We start from the raw sequence: 16,019 nt of genomic DNA, 5'->3' as shown, positions 1-16,019 counted from the left end.
TTAGTGAAAGATGTCCTCACGGTCTGCAGAACCCGCTCTACATGAAGATCAGCATCCATTGAAAGCAGGCCAATGGGTGCTGAGGAGAGGACAGAGTTGCAGCATGAGATCTGAGGTGACCCTGGGCTAAGGAGTTTTCCCTCACCCACGTTGATAGAGGAAATGGAAAGCTCTACCAAGCAACGTGTGTATCCATCATCTTTTTTTTTTGAGACGGAGTCTCACTCTGTTGTCCAGGCTGGAGTGCAGTGGCACAATCTCAGCTCTCTGCAAGCTCCGCCTCCCAGGTTCATGCCATTCTCCTGCCTCAGCCTCCCATGTAGCTGGGACTACCGGTGCCCACCGCCACGCCCGGCTAGTTTTTGGTATTTTTAGTAGAGATGGGGTTTCACCACGTTAGCCAGGATGGTCTCGATCTCCTGACCTCGTGATCCACCCACCTTGGCCTCCCAAAGTGCAGGGATTACAGGCGTGAGCCACCGTGCCCGGCCTTTTTTTTTTTTTTTTTTTTTTTCCCCAAACACAGATGATGTGAGTTAGAAGACTTTTTTTTTTTTTTGAGACGGAGTCTCGCTGTGTCGCCCAGGCTGGAGCGCAGTGGTGCAGTCTTGGCTCACTGCAGCCTCTGCCTCTCGCGTTCAAGCGATCCTTCTGCCTCAGCCTCCTGAGTAGCTGGGACTACAGGCGTGTGCCACCATGCCCAGCTAATTTTCTTATTTTTAGCAGAGACAGAGTTTGACTGTATTGGCCAGGCTGGTCTTGAATTCCTGACCTCGTGATCTGCCCACCTCGGCCTCCCAAAGTGCTAGGATTGCAGGCATGAGCCACCATGCCTGGCCAACTTTTTTTGTTTGTTTGTTTGAAACAGAGTCTCACTGTGTCGCCCAAGCTAGAGTGCAGTGGTGCGATCTTGGCTTACTGCAGCCTCCGCCTCCCGGGTTCCAGCTATTCTTGTGCCTCAGCCTCCCAAGTAGCTGGGATTATAGGCGCGAGCCACCACACCCAGCTAAGTTTTGTATTTTTAGTACAGACGGGGTTTCTCCATGTTGGCCAGGCTGGTCTCGAACTCCTGACCTCAAGTGAGCCACCACGCCCGGTCAGAAGACATTATAGCTAACCTTACTAGGGAGGTAGTAAGGTTCTGTTGGGACAAGCAGTAGTTTGTGGCTTTGTCATATGTGCTGCACCTGGCAGAGGGGCATCCTGGCTTGGCTGCATTGGTACTAGTACAGCAGGACTCTGCCCAGTGCTGTCAGGCTTAGGTTAAGTGTGAGCTGATTGTCCATATTAGTAAGGCTTGTCTCATCACTCAATATAGACATCTTGCTACCAGAGGTCCTCACCCTCAGTACTTCCATAGACTTTCTCCTAACTTCTTGTATTGCAAATGTCTTAGATTCTTAAATGTCTTACTTTGTTTTTTAATTAAACAAGAGCAATGATCATAGTATCATCTTTTTGGGAGGAAGATTTAAGTCACTGTTTTAGACATAAACTAATGAACTATGCTGAAATCTAGAGACATCCCCAGTGGCTTGGGGTACGTGGGAATATCCGCCCTTGGATTAGTCCTGGACTATTATTAGGTGTCCATTTCTGACATTTGCTTTTTAATATTCTGACACTTTTTCTATTGGTTGCCCTTTTTCCTGCTGTCAGTGTTTGGGTGCCTCTAAGGTCTCTGTTTCACGATGCTGTGAACTGAAGAGCAAGGTGACTTGGCTTGTTAGACTTGGGTGCAAATTAGGAGTCCATAGGCTTCGCGTGAGGAGGGCTTGAGGGCTAGGGCTTTGAGTGAGGAGGGGAGAGAGAGTACCTTGATGGACTTGCTGACAGTCGCTTTGGGCCCCTAGAAACCTCTGCCATTTAGATTTTGGCATGGCCTCATTTATAGTTGGAAATTCCTTATCTCTAAGACCCAAAAGACTTCAACGCTAAGCTGTGTTCTATACTCACAAATCTCTAACCAAAAACAAAAGCACATTGTTTGATCGAGACGATGAACAAATAAGGCTGGCGTCAGATATCTACATTTTGGTTGTGGCATAGCCACATAATAGATTTCCGTTGGACTTGGATACTGTTTCTTTTTGGGGTTGGGAGGGAATGCTGCGATACGGTAACCCCCATACAGAGAAAGTGGGAGAAGCCATATTGGGCAAAGATAGCATGGTGAGGCCTTGGGCGTGGGAGGGAGAACTCACAGAGACGAGGACTGGGCACCTGCTGGGTGCTACCCATGCGCTGGTGCTGTATGGGTGGTGACCTCTGGCAACTCCTGCCTGGGCAGGGGACACAGATGCTTTTATTAGAAGACATGTGCCGGGACAGCCACTGGCAGCCTGCGGAGCCCTGAGGGTACAGCATTGGAAGCAGGGAGCGGTGACTCCCCGCCCTGAGCCCTGGGTCCCTGCTTCCCTGGATCCCTGAGGGTGGAGGGGCACTGCAGTATGGCACTTGTCCATCTGCACACAAGCCTGCTTGCAAGGTTTAGAAATCAGTTTCTTCACAATTGTCAAATGTGTGTAGGACATGCTGTTTCTGTTTGAAAGTATTAATGAACCTAAAACAGGGTTTGTTTTTGTTTTTGTCATCGTGTGTTTTCTTAATTGCTGGCTGTTAAAGGGACAACTGCCATGATGTAGGTGACCTCAAACTTAGAAAAAAATTGTTTGCCAAATCTACAAGGTACTGTGTGGAATGGCTCTAGTGGGGATGTAGATAGGGGGTGGAAGGGCTGTAGGGGGTGTAGATATGCGGTGGAGGGGCTGTAGGGGGGGTGTAGATACAGGTGGGAGGGCTGTAGGAGGATGTACATAGGTGGGAGGGCTGTAGTTGTGGGGGTGTAGATACAGGGTGGAGAGGTTGTAGTCTTGGGGGTATAGATATTGGTGGAGAGGCTGGAGTAGTGGAGTATAGATATTGGTGGAGGGGTTGTAGTAGTGAGGTATAGATATTGGTGGAGGGGCTGGACTAGTGGGGTATAGATATTGGTGGAGGAGGTTGTAATGGGGTATAGACATTGGTGGACAGGCTGGAGTAGTGGGGTGTAGATATTAGTGGAGAGGCTGGAGTAGTGAGGTATAGATATTGGCGGAGGGGGTTGTAATAGTGGGGTATATATAGATATTGGTGGACAAGCTGGAGTAGTGGGGTAAAGATATTGGTGGAGGGGCTAGTGTAGTGAGGTATAGATATTGGTGGAGGGGCCGTAATAGTGGGGTATAGATACTGGTGAGGGGCTGTAATAGTGGGGTACAGATATTGGTGGAGGGGGTTGTAATAGTGGTGTACAGATATTGGTGGAGGGGCTGGAGTAGTGAGGTATAGATATTGGTTGACAGGCTGGAGTAGTGGGGTATACATATTGGTGGAGGGGCTGTAATAGTGGGGTATAGATATTGGTGTAGAGGCTGTAGTAGTGGGGTATAGATATTGTGGAGGGGCTGTAGTAATGGGGTATAGATATTGGTGGAGAGGCTGTAGTAGTGGGGTATAGATATTGGTGGAGGGGCTGTAGTAGTGAGGTATAGATATTGGAGGGTCTGGAGTAGTGAGGTATAGATATTGGTTGACAGGCTGGAGTAGTGGGGTATAGATATTGGTGGAGGGGCTGTAATAGTGGGGTATAGATATTGGAGGGGCTGTAATAGTGGGGTATAGATATTGGTGTAGAGGCTGTAGCAGTGGGGTATAGATATTGGTGTAGAGGCTGTAGTAGTGGGGTGGTAGATATGGGATGGAGGGGCTGTGGGAGAGTATCGATATGAGGTAGAGAGGCTGTAGGGGGTGGGGTTATGGGGGTAGGGGCTGTGAGGGGTGTATATACTGGTGGAGGGGCTGGCGTAGTGGGGGTGTAGACATGGGGTGGAGGGGCTCTAGGGGTGTAGAGAGGGAGTGGGAGCGCTGCAGGAGGGTGCATATACCAAGTGGAGAGTTGTAGTACTGGGGGTGGAGATACGACCTGGTGGGGCTGTAGGGGATAGAGATACCGGGTGGGAGGGCTGTAGTAGTGGGGGTTGTGAGTGAAGGAGGTCAGGGAGCCACATCCGCAGCAGGGATGCAGAAGAGCAGCCGTGTCGGCTTGGGTGCCTGCGAGGGGCCTCAGGGACGTTTCCCAGACTTTCTTAAAGGCAGAAGAGCGGCTGCTGCAGGTGGAGGCATAGGGACCACAGGTGTTCACTGTTCTAAGAAGGGTTGATAACGGAAGAGGAAAGCAGGTGGGAAGGGTTCCTAGGGTGAGAGGGGCTTGAGCCTGTTTCTGGGCCCCAGGGAAGGAGCTGGAAGCTCAAGGTTGATGAGAAGGAAAATGGGGGGCTGTGAGCTGTGGACACCCTGTGCCTCTTTGTCCTCGGGTTGATGAGCCCAGCCAGGAGTCAAGCCTCTGCTCCTGGCTCACTGAGGGAATTGTCAGCGAATTGATAGAAATTCAGCATGTGCTTGTTTGCATTCCTCCTTCTTTGGGAACTTTCAGCTGTTTGGTAATCATTGCTTAAAATCTGAAGCCTGGCACCCCATATCAGTGCCCATATACTCCAGGTTCCAGCTTAGAAGGCATGTGGGCAGGGTTTGTACCATTGGTGCCCCAGGGGCCCTGGCCGGACATCCACAGAGTATCACTGGAATCGCCTGGGGCTTCTTAGAATTCCAGCCTCCCGGAGGCCTGCAAAGCCAAAATCTTAGTGTGTAGGAGCCCCAGGCAATAGCAGGCAGTCAAGCTTGAGCAGCACTGCCCTGGAGCAGAGGTCCTCCAAGTGCAGCCCCTGGGCCAGCTGCACCAGCAGCACAGGAATTGTTAGAAATGCACAGCCCCAGCCTCCACACCTCACCTGCAGGGTTGTGGCTCTCCAGCTGGAGTGCATCAGCATCGCCTGCGTGGCTTGTTAGACCATACCTGTTGGACTCCCCCAAGAGTTTCTGATTCCGCAGGTCTGGGATAGGGCCCAGGGTTTTGCATTTCCTGTTCCTAGTCATGCTGGCCTTGCTGGTCAGGAGCCACACTGAGAACCACTGCCCCAAGGACAGCCTGGGTCCAGTGCTTCCGACTCTCACCCTTGGCGAGATGGAGACTTCGGGTGCCCCAGGTCCTGTGGAGGTCAGAGCTACTTCCTAAACCTGGATTCTTGGAGGTAATACATTTGAAAAAGTACTTTCATTTCTGGTTGATGGCTTCAGCAAATGTTTTACCATCACCGGGTTTTAGAAGTCGTTTTGGGTGCCTGAGTCCTGGGTTCTCCAGTGCTGCCCTCCGGCTCCCAGAACCGGCCTTCAGCTGGTGCCAGTGTGGTTGTTGGTGGCCGACTGACATGTCCAAGCTTATCTTTATTCTAGTGGAGAAGGGGGCAGAGGGCCCAGTTTTCTCTCCACTTAGAGCCTGAAAGATCAGAGCTGTTGACTGCCAGAGAAGCAGCATTAAGAGCAGAAACCAGGTCAGCGATTTTCCTCCTTGTTCTGGTGTGAAAGTTGCCAATGTGTTTTTGGCAGCTGGCTGGTTTTGATCTTTCAGTTTGTTAAACACTTAGGATCAGCATGGGCTCCCCCTTCTCCTTTTTAATTAAACAGCTACTGTGCTGCCAGGGACGGGCTGGGCGCATCTGTTCAGGAGGGCCCTGTGTGAGAGTGCATAGACGGGAGTGTGTGCATACGTGTGCTTGTCTGTGTGCATGCATATGTGTACGTGTGCATGCATGTGTGTATGATAGACCTCAAGGCAATTCTGTGGCCCAGGGGATCTGTTCACTTACACCAAAAACGAAAGTGGCCTAGATGATTGTATTAGTCTGTTCTTGCACTGCTATAAAGACATATCTGAGACTGGGTAACATATATATAACACATATATATCACACATATATAACACACACATATATAACATATGTTTAATTGGCTTACGGTTCCACAGGCTGTAGAGGAAGCATGGCAGCATCTGCTCTGCTCGGCTTCTGGGGAGGCCTCAGGAAACTTACAATCATGGCGGAAGGTGAAGGGGGAGCCAGCACTTCGCATGGCCGCGGGCAGGGGCAAGCATGAGGCCGGAGGTGCCACACACTTTTAAACTCACTTGCTACACAGTACCAACGGACATGGTGCTAAACCAGTCATGAGAACTTCACCCCCGTGATCGAGTCATCTCCCACCAGGCCCCAGCTCCAACACTGGGGATTACAATTGGACATGAGGTTTGAGCGGGGACACAGACCCAAACCACATCAGTGATTTTCCTGTTTAGAGTTTCCTTGTATGTACCTGACGGGCTGCTCTGTGTAAAAGGGAACAGGAGGGCTTTTCGATGGAGACAGCATCTAGGACGGCAGCATGTGCCCAGCCTCAGCTTAGCTTAGCCTGGCCTGGCCTGGCAGATGTAAACCATCTTGCCCTGTGACAGCAGGAGTTTCAGTCCAGCTGTCTTTAATAGTGAGCTGAGAGGAAGAGCTCTGGCTTCACTGTTCCAGCCAAGTCTGCTGCTAATAGTTGTGTGATTTGGAGGCAACGTGGATGAGTCAAGCCTCTGTTGCCATACCTGCAAAATGGGGGTCACAGCACGTACTTCTCAGAGTAATTGCAAGGGTTGAGTGGGATTAAAGGGCCCTGTGTCATCTGGTGGTTTATTCAGGCCATTTTACTCAGTACCTTGTGCTTCTCAAAAATACTTTCTGCCTGGATACCCGTTCTTTCAGATAAGCGGCCTTTAGAAAGAACAGAGAGCTGTCCTTTGAACCTGCCAGTCATACTCCTGCCCCAGGACCTTTGTGTTAGAGTCCCGTTGGCCCAGAGCACACTTCCCCCAGGTCCTCACGTGGCTCTCTGCCCCGCCTCCTTTGCACTCTGCTCCAAGACCACCTTATAAAAAGGCCTTTCTGACACTATTTGAAAGAGTCTCCATCCCACAAATGATCATGGCATCTTTATTTGTGGTATCCATAGTATCCCCCAAACTGGAAACAACTCAAACGTCCATCAGCAGGTGTCTGGCTAGACGGCAGTGTAGCCATATGATGGAACAGTGCTGGCCAAGAAAAAGAAGTGAACTACTGGTACACGCAACTACATGAATGAATCGCACAGTCATGCGCAGTCCCAAAATCATGATGCAAGAAGCCAGATGAAAAGGCGTACATGCTGGATGATTCCAGATACTGTATATAAAATTCCAGAAAATGCAGTGTTTTCTGGCAAAGAAGCAGATCAGGGGTTGCCAGAGACTTGGGGGTAAGGAGCTGGGGTTGCAAAAGGGGCACAAGAAAACATTCTCTTGGGGTGAGAGGGTACTTTCCCAGTCTGGATTTTGGTGATAGCTTCATAGGAATATCCATGTGTCATAGCATATCAAGTCATACTTTAAATGTGTGTGGTTTATTGTCTGTCCGTGATGCTTCAATAAAGCTGCTTAAAACTTTTCAAAAGCCATTCCTCCAAAGTGCTGGTGCCCAATAGAACTGTTTGCGTTGATGGGAATAGTGTGTATCTGCTTTACTGAGTCTAGCAAGTCTCTAGCCACATGTGACTATTGCATTTGAAATGTGGCCAGTGCAACTGAGGAACTCAATTTTTAACTTCATTTAAGTTTAATCAGTTTAAATGTGAAGAGGGGCATGTAGCTATTATCTGTCCTGTGGGACATCACAGGTCCAAAGCCCACTTTCCGCTCTTCAGTGCCTGCCTCACACACGTGTTTTAGGCCGTGGGCTCTGGCTCCTGGAGGTGGCTGGAAGCTTCCAGCACTGGAAGGCTGTTTCACACTTGGATACCTTGTTAATGCTGCAGCCTCTGCTAAGAATGCTCTTAATTGATACAATGAGGTGTGAGGTCTTTCTACAACTGCCCACCCTTAGACAAGGTGTTGCCTGGCCTGTGCAGAAGGTGAATAGGTGGTTTGCTTTCTCTGAAGCCGTGCTTTTTCCTGTTTAACTCTTATGACTGTGCAGCATTTGCTCGAATTAAAAACTCCCCACATTTCAAAGCGTCTGTTCTACCTCTCAAGTTTCTCATAAATTGGGCATATTCAAATAAGTGACATGATGCAGGCAAGCCTCAGGTAAGATCCTTTGGCCATGTTGTATATTACATGGTAACAAAATGGCTTTTTAAAGGAAAAGCTGATTATCCTCGAAGAGAGTTGGATTCTGTTAAGGGTTTTGGAGGTGAGCCCTGGGAAGACCTGTTATTTTCTAGACCTTTGAGGCTAGAGCTGGAAAGATTCTGCCCGGTGACCTTTGGCTGCTCCTTAAAAATAGCTATGATGTTAAGAATCCTGTCTAGCTTCAGGCTTCTAGATGGGATCCCTTTGGGCAAGATCATTTGGCAAAGCAGAATTACTCACTGCCTAAGTCAGAAGGCAGCACTGCAGCTCCCTGGGGTGGGGCTGCACCTCCACACTTTGGCTGGATCAGCAGCTGTTGATCAGTGGCCAGAGAACAGAGAGGGTGACCTGTGAACTGAAGGGTGGGGGAAGGTAGAAAGCGACAGAGCTACAGGCAAGGAATTTTAAGATCCCCACCACCACCATCCACCCCCCACCAAAAAATAAAAAATATTAGGAAGGACATTGTGAAGAGATGGCTGTTTGGCTGGCTCTGTCCCCCCCCCCCCCCCCGTGCCTTCTGGCCTATCTTTGTTTGCTCATCAGCTGTGACATTAGCATAATGATTTTGTTCTTTATATCTAATAGCTCTGTGTGCTGCCTGCCCCACTGACTGAATCATTTTATTTCTACTTGTGAGATCACAGACCTTTGACTACTTACTCACCTTGTCAGACATATCCAAGTGAACTCGGGGGAAAAGCTAAGACAGGAAGTAGGGGTGGGGAAAGGAAGGATTGTTATTTTGAAAGATTGCCTGGGCTGGGTGTGGTGGCTCATGCCTATAGTCCCAGCACTTTGGGAGGCTGAGGTGGGTAGGTTGCTTGAGCCCAGAAGTTTGAGACCAGCGTTGGCAACATGGGGAGACCCTGTCTTGACAAAAAATAAAAATAAAAAAATTAGCCAGGCATGGTGGCTCATGCCTGTGGTCCCAGCTACTCGGGAGGCAGAGGTGGGAGGATCACTGGAGCCCCACTGTGCTCCATCCTGGGTGAGAGACACTCTCTCAAAAAAAAAAAAAAAAAAAAAAAAAAAGAAGTTTGCCTGCTTGTTGGTCCAAAGTTAATAGCAGTGATTAAGATTAATAATTTGTATTCAGGTTGCACTCGATGTTTTAAAAAGCCATTTTACATAATATATTTGTTAAAAGTGAGTCAGAACATAAGAGAAAGCCCTGTGCTTTCTTGGTGCTAAGGAAAACATTCTGGTTGGGTTACCCAGGGATAATGTAATTCTTCCCATAGAGCATGAAAATGTCATTACTCATAACTTGAGACTGGAGCTGCCTGAGCACAAGGGATATGTAATCATCTTCTGGCTGTGGTTTTCGTCCCTCTCGGCCAGAACTCGAGGATGGCTCGTTCGGCTGCGGGCCTGAGGCTGCTGGACACACAGGAAGCCCAGAGCCTGCCTGCCACTCAGGCTGCAGGGCACACCTGCCGAGAAGGGCGTCTGGCTCCCACGCACTTGTTCTCTGGCCCAGACAGAGACCAGAGTGGCCATGTCCTGGGAAATTCTCCCTGAGCCACAGGGCGTGTGTGCTGTGTGGGTTGCGTACACCAAGCATGGAAAGGCAGAGGCAAGCAGGCTGATGTCCAGGAGTCTGGAAGCTTTATAAGTGAAGCCATTGATGGGGATTATATTTATATTTGTGAGATTTTCTTTAAAAAGTAAACACCTTTGTTAAGAAGCATATTTTATGTATTATAAAAATCACCCATTTCAAGTGTACACATCAGTGATTTCCAGTAACTTTACCAAGTGGTGCAACCATCACCTCAAATCCGTTTTAGGACATTTTCTTCTCCCCTTAAGGACCCTCATGTTCTTTTACAGTTAATCCCATCTTCCCCTTTGCTCCAGGCAACCACTGATCTACTTTTCAGTCTCTATTATAATAATTTATTTTCTGATTAGAAAAGTAATAGTTTCCTATTTTGGATAATTTAAATAATTCCAAAGAGAAAAACTGTGAATGAAACCAGAATCCCCCTCACTGACCTGGCACCAGGCTTCTCTCTCTCCAGCTGCTGCCTTCTGCTGACTCCCTGACTGCCGCGGCTGGCAGGGTCCACACCAGCACTTCGACCACCCTCTATGCCATTCCTTTTGCCCAACCTACCCCTGCCCCCACCTCACGATGCCCCATCTTTTGAAGGTCTGTCTCACATCCACTGCTTAACAGAGATTTCCCTGGTATCCAGGCTAGAAATAATGTTCTCTTCATGGAAGTTCCATGATGTCTCAGTCCTGGCTCCTCTGGTATCTAGGCTAGAAATAATGTGTTTTCCTTGAAGTTCCATGGTGTCTCATTCCTGGCTCTCAGAGTTTCCACTTGGTAGTTTACTTACCTAAACATGGGGCGTGTCTCCCCGTTCACCCGAGGGGAGAGGCTGTCTGAGGACTGAGGTCCTCACTAGCTTGTTTTTCTTTCCTGACTCATCCGTACACCCCCCTCTCCTGCCACCACTGTGGCCACATGTGGCTCCTTTACAGTGGTCATCAGAGCTGTCCTTGCAGCCTGGCCAACGTGGTGAAACCCCGTCTCTACTAATAATACAAAAATTAGCCGGGCATGGCATGGTGGCGTGTGCCTGTAATCCCAGCTACCTGGGAGGCTGAGGCAGAGGAATCACTTGAACCTGGGAGGTGGAGGTTGCAGTGAGCCAAGATCGTGCCACTGCACACCTGCCTGGGCAACAGAGTGAAACTGTATCTTAAAAAATTTTAAAAAAGCTGCAATTGGTTGTTGAGTGTCTCATTGCCCACTAGGCTGTGGGCCCTGTTCCCAGCATCCAGAGGTCACACTCACTGCTGAAATGAACGAAGAACGAAAGCAAGCCGGCCAAGTGGGTCTGCATGTCCGTGGAGTGTTCACTCTTCTCCACTTGAATGTTTTTGCTGTAGGTCCCAAAGCATAGTTGATCTCTTCTCACCCTAGTCTATTATTAACAGCACCTAAGTTCTTATTGGAATTAAATAACGAATAATCTCAAAATAGATGGATAAACCAAATTGTGATGAATTTCTTTTTCTCTGCTGCAGAGAATCTTGTTTTTCCCACTTACTCATGTGTACATTCATGTGTATACTCCCCCTTCATGAAAAACCTAAGATTCTCTTTAGAAATGTGAATTTTAACTTGTGGACACTTTAACTTTCTTCCCCACAACCCACCTTATCACTGGATGGTTCTGGTACCTTTGGCTCAGGCTGCCCCCGCCAGCCGCCCGACAGCGACTCTAATCCTCCCCGTAGGCTGCCTTCTTTCTTGCACGTGCCTTGTTCTAGACCGCACAGCATTGGCTCCCAGCCAGGCAGGGTTCAGGACCAAATTGACCTGCGCCGGTGACTCTGATTGTGGTTTTGTATGATCGTGTAGATGAGTGGGCAGTGAGCATCTCAGGGGTTAGTAACTGGGACAGTTAACCTTCCTTCTTCCCAAGCCCAGGCCAGCTGGCCTGACCACCTAAAACCTAAGTCACTGTTTTCTCTCCTTTCATCAATGAGGAGCCATTAGTATCTGTGCAGTGTAAAATATGCTACTATGTGGTATTCTTAGAACTTTACATTCTTGGTGTGTATGTACATAATTCTTCCTCTGAAAGGGCAGGCATCGTGTTTCATTTACCTTTGTAAATTTCTTTTATTTTATTTTTGAGACAAAAGTCTCGCTCTGTTGCCTAGGCTGGAGTGCAGTGGTGTCATCTTGGCTCACTGCAACCTCCGCCTCCTGGGTTCAAGTGATTCTCCTGCCTCAGCCTCCCGAGTAGCTAGGATTACAGGCGTGCGCCACCTCGCCTGGCTCATTTTTGTATTTTTAATAGAGATGGGGTTTTGCCGTGTTGGTCAGGCTGGTCTTGAACTCCTGACCTCAGGTGATCTGCCTGCCTCGGCCTCCCAAAGTGCTGGAATTACAGGCATGAGCCACCACACTCAGCCTCCTTTGTAAATTTACCTACTGTTGCTGTCTGCAAAATAGGTGCTCAATAAATCACTTGAATGAATGAATTCACACATGCATTTGCTATATTATGTTTGGTTTAAGGTGTTAATAGAACTAACATTTTATCTGAAGCCCCTGTAGATTCTGTCTTTCACATATTCGATGCTCAAAAAAATATTTCAGTATACTGATTTCTTCCATCAACATTTTTTAACCCTCTATTCTAGGCCAAGCCCCATGCTAAGAGCTCTGGTAAATATAAAATACAATAAAGGTGGATGCTACCCTTTAGAACTTAGTGTGTGAGATCACTAAGATGAACACAGAGAAGAGCCTGCCAAGTGCCTTAAAACATTTAGAAAAGGGGCTGGGTGTAGTGGCTCATACCTGTAATCCCAGGTCTTTGGGAGGCCAAGGCAGGTGGATCACCTGAGGTCAGGAGTTTGAGACCAGCCTGACCAACATGGTGAAACCCCGTCTCTACTAAAAATACAAAAAGCCAGGCATGGTTGTGGGTGATTGTAATCCCAGCAACTCGGGAGGCTGAGGCGGGAGGATCACTTGAACCTGGGAAGCAGAGGTTGCGGTGAGCCGAGATCACGCCACTGCACTCCAGCCTGGGTGAGACTCCATCTCAAAAAAAAAAAAAAAAAAAAAATAGAAAAGAAAATATTGGAGGATTTGGGGGAGGGAGGGATCACATTCTGCTGGGGTTGCTTAGTAGAGAAGGTGGCGTTTGAGTAACTCCTGATGGATGAGAAGGCTTTGAACAGCAGGGATAGGGAAGACGTTTCCGTCGAATAGAACAAATTGAGCACATGCGTAGAATCAGGGAAGGAGAGAGTTCAGTTTGGAGAAATATGAAGATGAAACATGGTAAATAAGGATGGATTGTGGAGAGTGTGAAATGCAGGAATAAGTAGTTTAGTCTTTATTAGGGACACAACCCGAGACAAGCCTGCCATAGCCCTGAAGCGGGGAGTGGGGCAGGCAGAGACTAGGAAGCGGCAGCAGGGAGCAGGGGAAGCCATAGCCTTAGTCCTGAGAAGGAGCAGTGAGGCCCAGCCGAGGCAGTGGACGTGAGAATGGCATGGAGGGAATGTTGGAGGACGGGTCTGCGTATGTAGGGTTAAGACCTGGAATTTGTTGAGAAGCGTGCCGCACGGCTGGGTGGCAGCAGTGGGGTCAGAGACGACTCTTGGGTGTCAAGCAAGTGAGGAGGGTGGGAGGGAGGGCTTTGTAGGAAGGAAGAGCATTGGAGGAAGGAGAGCTGGCTGCATACTTGGGTACTTGGTGCTGCCTGCAAGTAGAGGGAAATGTGGCCCTGGAGGCGGGAACTGTGACGGGAGTTTCATTCCTCACTCACCTGTCTGGCTGCCAAGACTGTCAATGACAGTGGAAATCTAGGCGTGCTTGCTGTCATAGGTTACTCATCAGCATGGCCTTCTGTTTGTCCTTGTTCCTTCCAGTCGTTCCTAAGACCACGCCTTAAACTGCGCTTTTCAGCATTTAAAAATTTAATGCTTAAGGCTGATCTTAGCAAGACATAGCTGATGACATTGTACCTTGGAGGAAGGCCAGGTACATGAGAAATGTTGAGTTGTTTAATCCTAGGGCAAAAGTTCCCCAAAAAAGGTTATTTCTGAAATGACAAATGACAGTCATTAATTGATCATTTATTTGGCAGAATTGGCTGTGGATGCAGACGTTATTATACACCTTACCAGTGTTTTCCAAGTACATTTCTGTTTCTAATGGAAAATTTAGGCCAGGCGTGGTGGCTCATGCCTGTAATCCCAGCACTTTGGGAGGCCGAGGAGGGCAGATCGCTTAAGTCTAGGAGCTCAAGACTAGCCTGAGCAACACAGTGAAACCCTGTCTACAAAAACTACAAAAAAAAAAATTAGCCAAGCATGGTGGCCTGTGCCTATAGTCCCAGCTACTCAGGAGGCTAAGGTGGGAGGATTGCCTGAGCTCAAGAAGTTGAGGCTGAAGTCCCCTCCAACCTGGGCGACACTGTGAGACCCTGTTTCAAAAAAAAGAAAAAAAATTAGTACACTGAATGGTGTATAGAAATCGGATGCCATATTGCTTTAAAAGTGGTGCCATTTTATCTTCCTATTTAAGATAATTATACTAAAAATAAAACTTTCCTTTGCTTGATGGTATGAATGAATACATAAGGTCCCAAGTCCCTCTTCTTGTCCTTCTCCTTCTCTGGGCCTGTAATCTAGGAGCCCAGAGTGTCACAGAAGCCACAGGGGCCCAGCAGTGGGAACTGGCCCTTGGGTTGATGTAGGGGAGTGGTCCAAGCCTGGGAAGTGCGAAAGTGGGTTTCGAGCTCGTTTTCCACTTGAGGGAGGGAATCTTTTCAGGCTCAGGGCTCTGAGTCTGTACCTGAAGGCTCTTCCTGACTGAAGTTTCGCATCTTGAGTTGACTCGCATTTGAACTGCTGTCACGGAGACTTGCTTGCTCCTCGTGTACCTGTTGGTTAGGAGGCTTCCATTCCACCCAATTTAATCCATGCGGACAGTGTGTGTCCCCACTCTCCTGCCTTCTTGCTTCAGGGAGAAGAATGGGGGTACCAAGGCTCTTGGCCTTCCTGTTCCCTTTTATCTCCTTTCCCTAGCAACACCCCTCCAACATACACCCCCTCACAATCACACCCTCACTCTCACACCCTCACACACACACCCCCCACAGTCACACCCTCTCATGTCCATCCTCATACACTCTCACAACCACTCACACAACATGCAATCACTCCCACTCACATCCACACTCCACACCACACAAAATCACATCCACTCTCACACACACAACCACACTCATACCCCACGCAATCACTCACATCCACATTCACACACTCACAACCACACAACACACATCCCACCCAGTCACACCCACTCACATCCACACTCTCACCACACTCACACACCCCACGCAATCACACCCACTCACATCCACTCACACAATCACACTCTCACAACCACACTCATACACACCCTGCACATCACACACAATCACTCATATCCACACCCTCACACCCTCGCAATCACAGCCCCCCACATCCACACTCACACAATCGTATCTTCACTCAATCACACACACCCTCACACAATCACATTCACATTCACCCCAACTCACATCCACACACACACACCCTCACACACTCACATGCTCCCTCACACACCTACACATACTCATTCACTCACACACACCCTCATGTGCATTCACCTTATACTCAAGCAGTCACTTACACCCTTACACACCCACTTACACCCCCACAATCACACCCCACACTCACATCCACACAATCTGTCACATCCACAATCACACTCACACACCCACACACCCGTACACAATCATTCACGCACTCACATCCACACTCACATCCTCACACAATCACACCCCCACACACACCCATACACACATTTACATACACAATCACTCACATCCACAATCACCCCCTGACACCCTCGCCCACACACACCCATACACAATCAGTCACACTCACATCCACACTCACACAATCACATCCTTACACAGTCACACCCTCACCCATACACAATCACATTCACACACTCACATCCACACTCACACAATCACATCCTCACACAATCACACCCATACACAATCACATTCACACACTCACATCTACACTCACACAATCACATCCTCACACAATCACACCCTCACACACCCATACACAATCACATTCACACACTCACATCCACACTCACAATCACATCCTCACACAATCACACCCTCACACACCCATACACAATCACATTCACATACTCACATCCACACTCACACAATCACACCCTCAGTCCCTTAACATGTTCCCTCAGACACCTACACGATCACTCATACCCACATTCACTCACATACACCCTCATGTGCATTCACTCTTATACTCAAGCACAGTCACACCCTTACACACCCACAACACCCTCACTCAGTCGTACACACTCATTGACACACACTCT

The 16,019-nt window shown here is 48.6% G+C and overlaps 1 protein-coding gene across 5 annotated transcripts in view; it reads left to right on the top strand.

Moving 5' to 3' along the window:
• Positions 1–16,019, top strand: part of ASAP2 (ArfGAP with SH3 domain, ankyrin repeat and PH domain 2) — a 198,836-nt gene that overhangs the window by 94,379 nt on the left and 88,438 nt on the right. The window lies entirely within an intron of this gene.

This window comes from Gorilla gorilla, chromosome 12 (genome assembly GCF_029281585.2).
Source record: "Gorilla gorilla gorilla isolate KB3781 chromosome 12, NHGRI_mGorGor1-v2.1_pri, whole genome shotgun sequence".
In the NCBI taxonomy this organism is placed as follows: Eukaryota; Metazoa; Chordata; class Mammalia; order Primates; family Hominidae; genus Gorilla; species Gorilla gorilla.
This window is presented reverse-complemented; position numbering and strand designations above follow the sequence as displayed.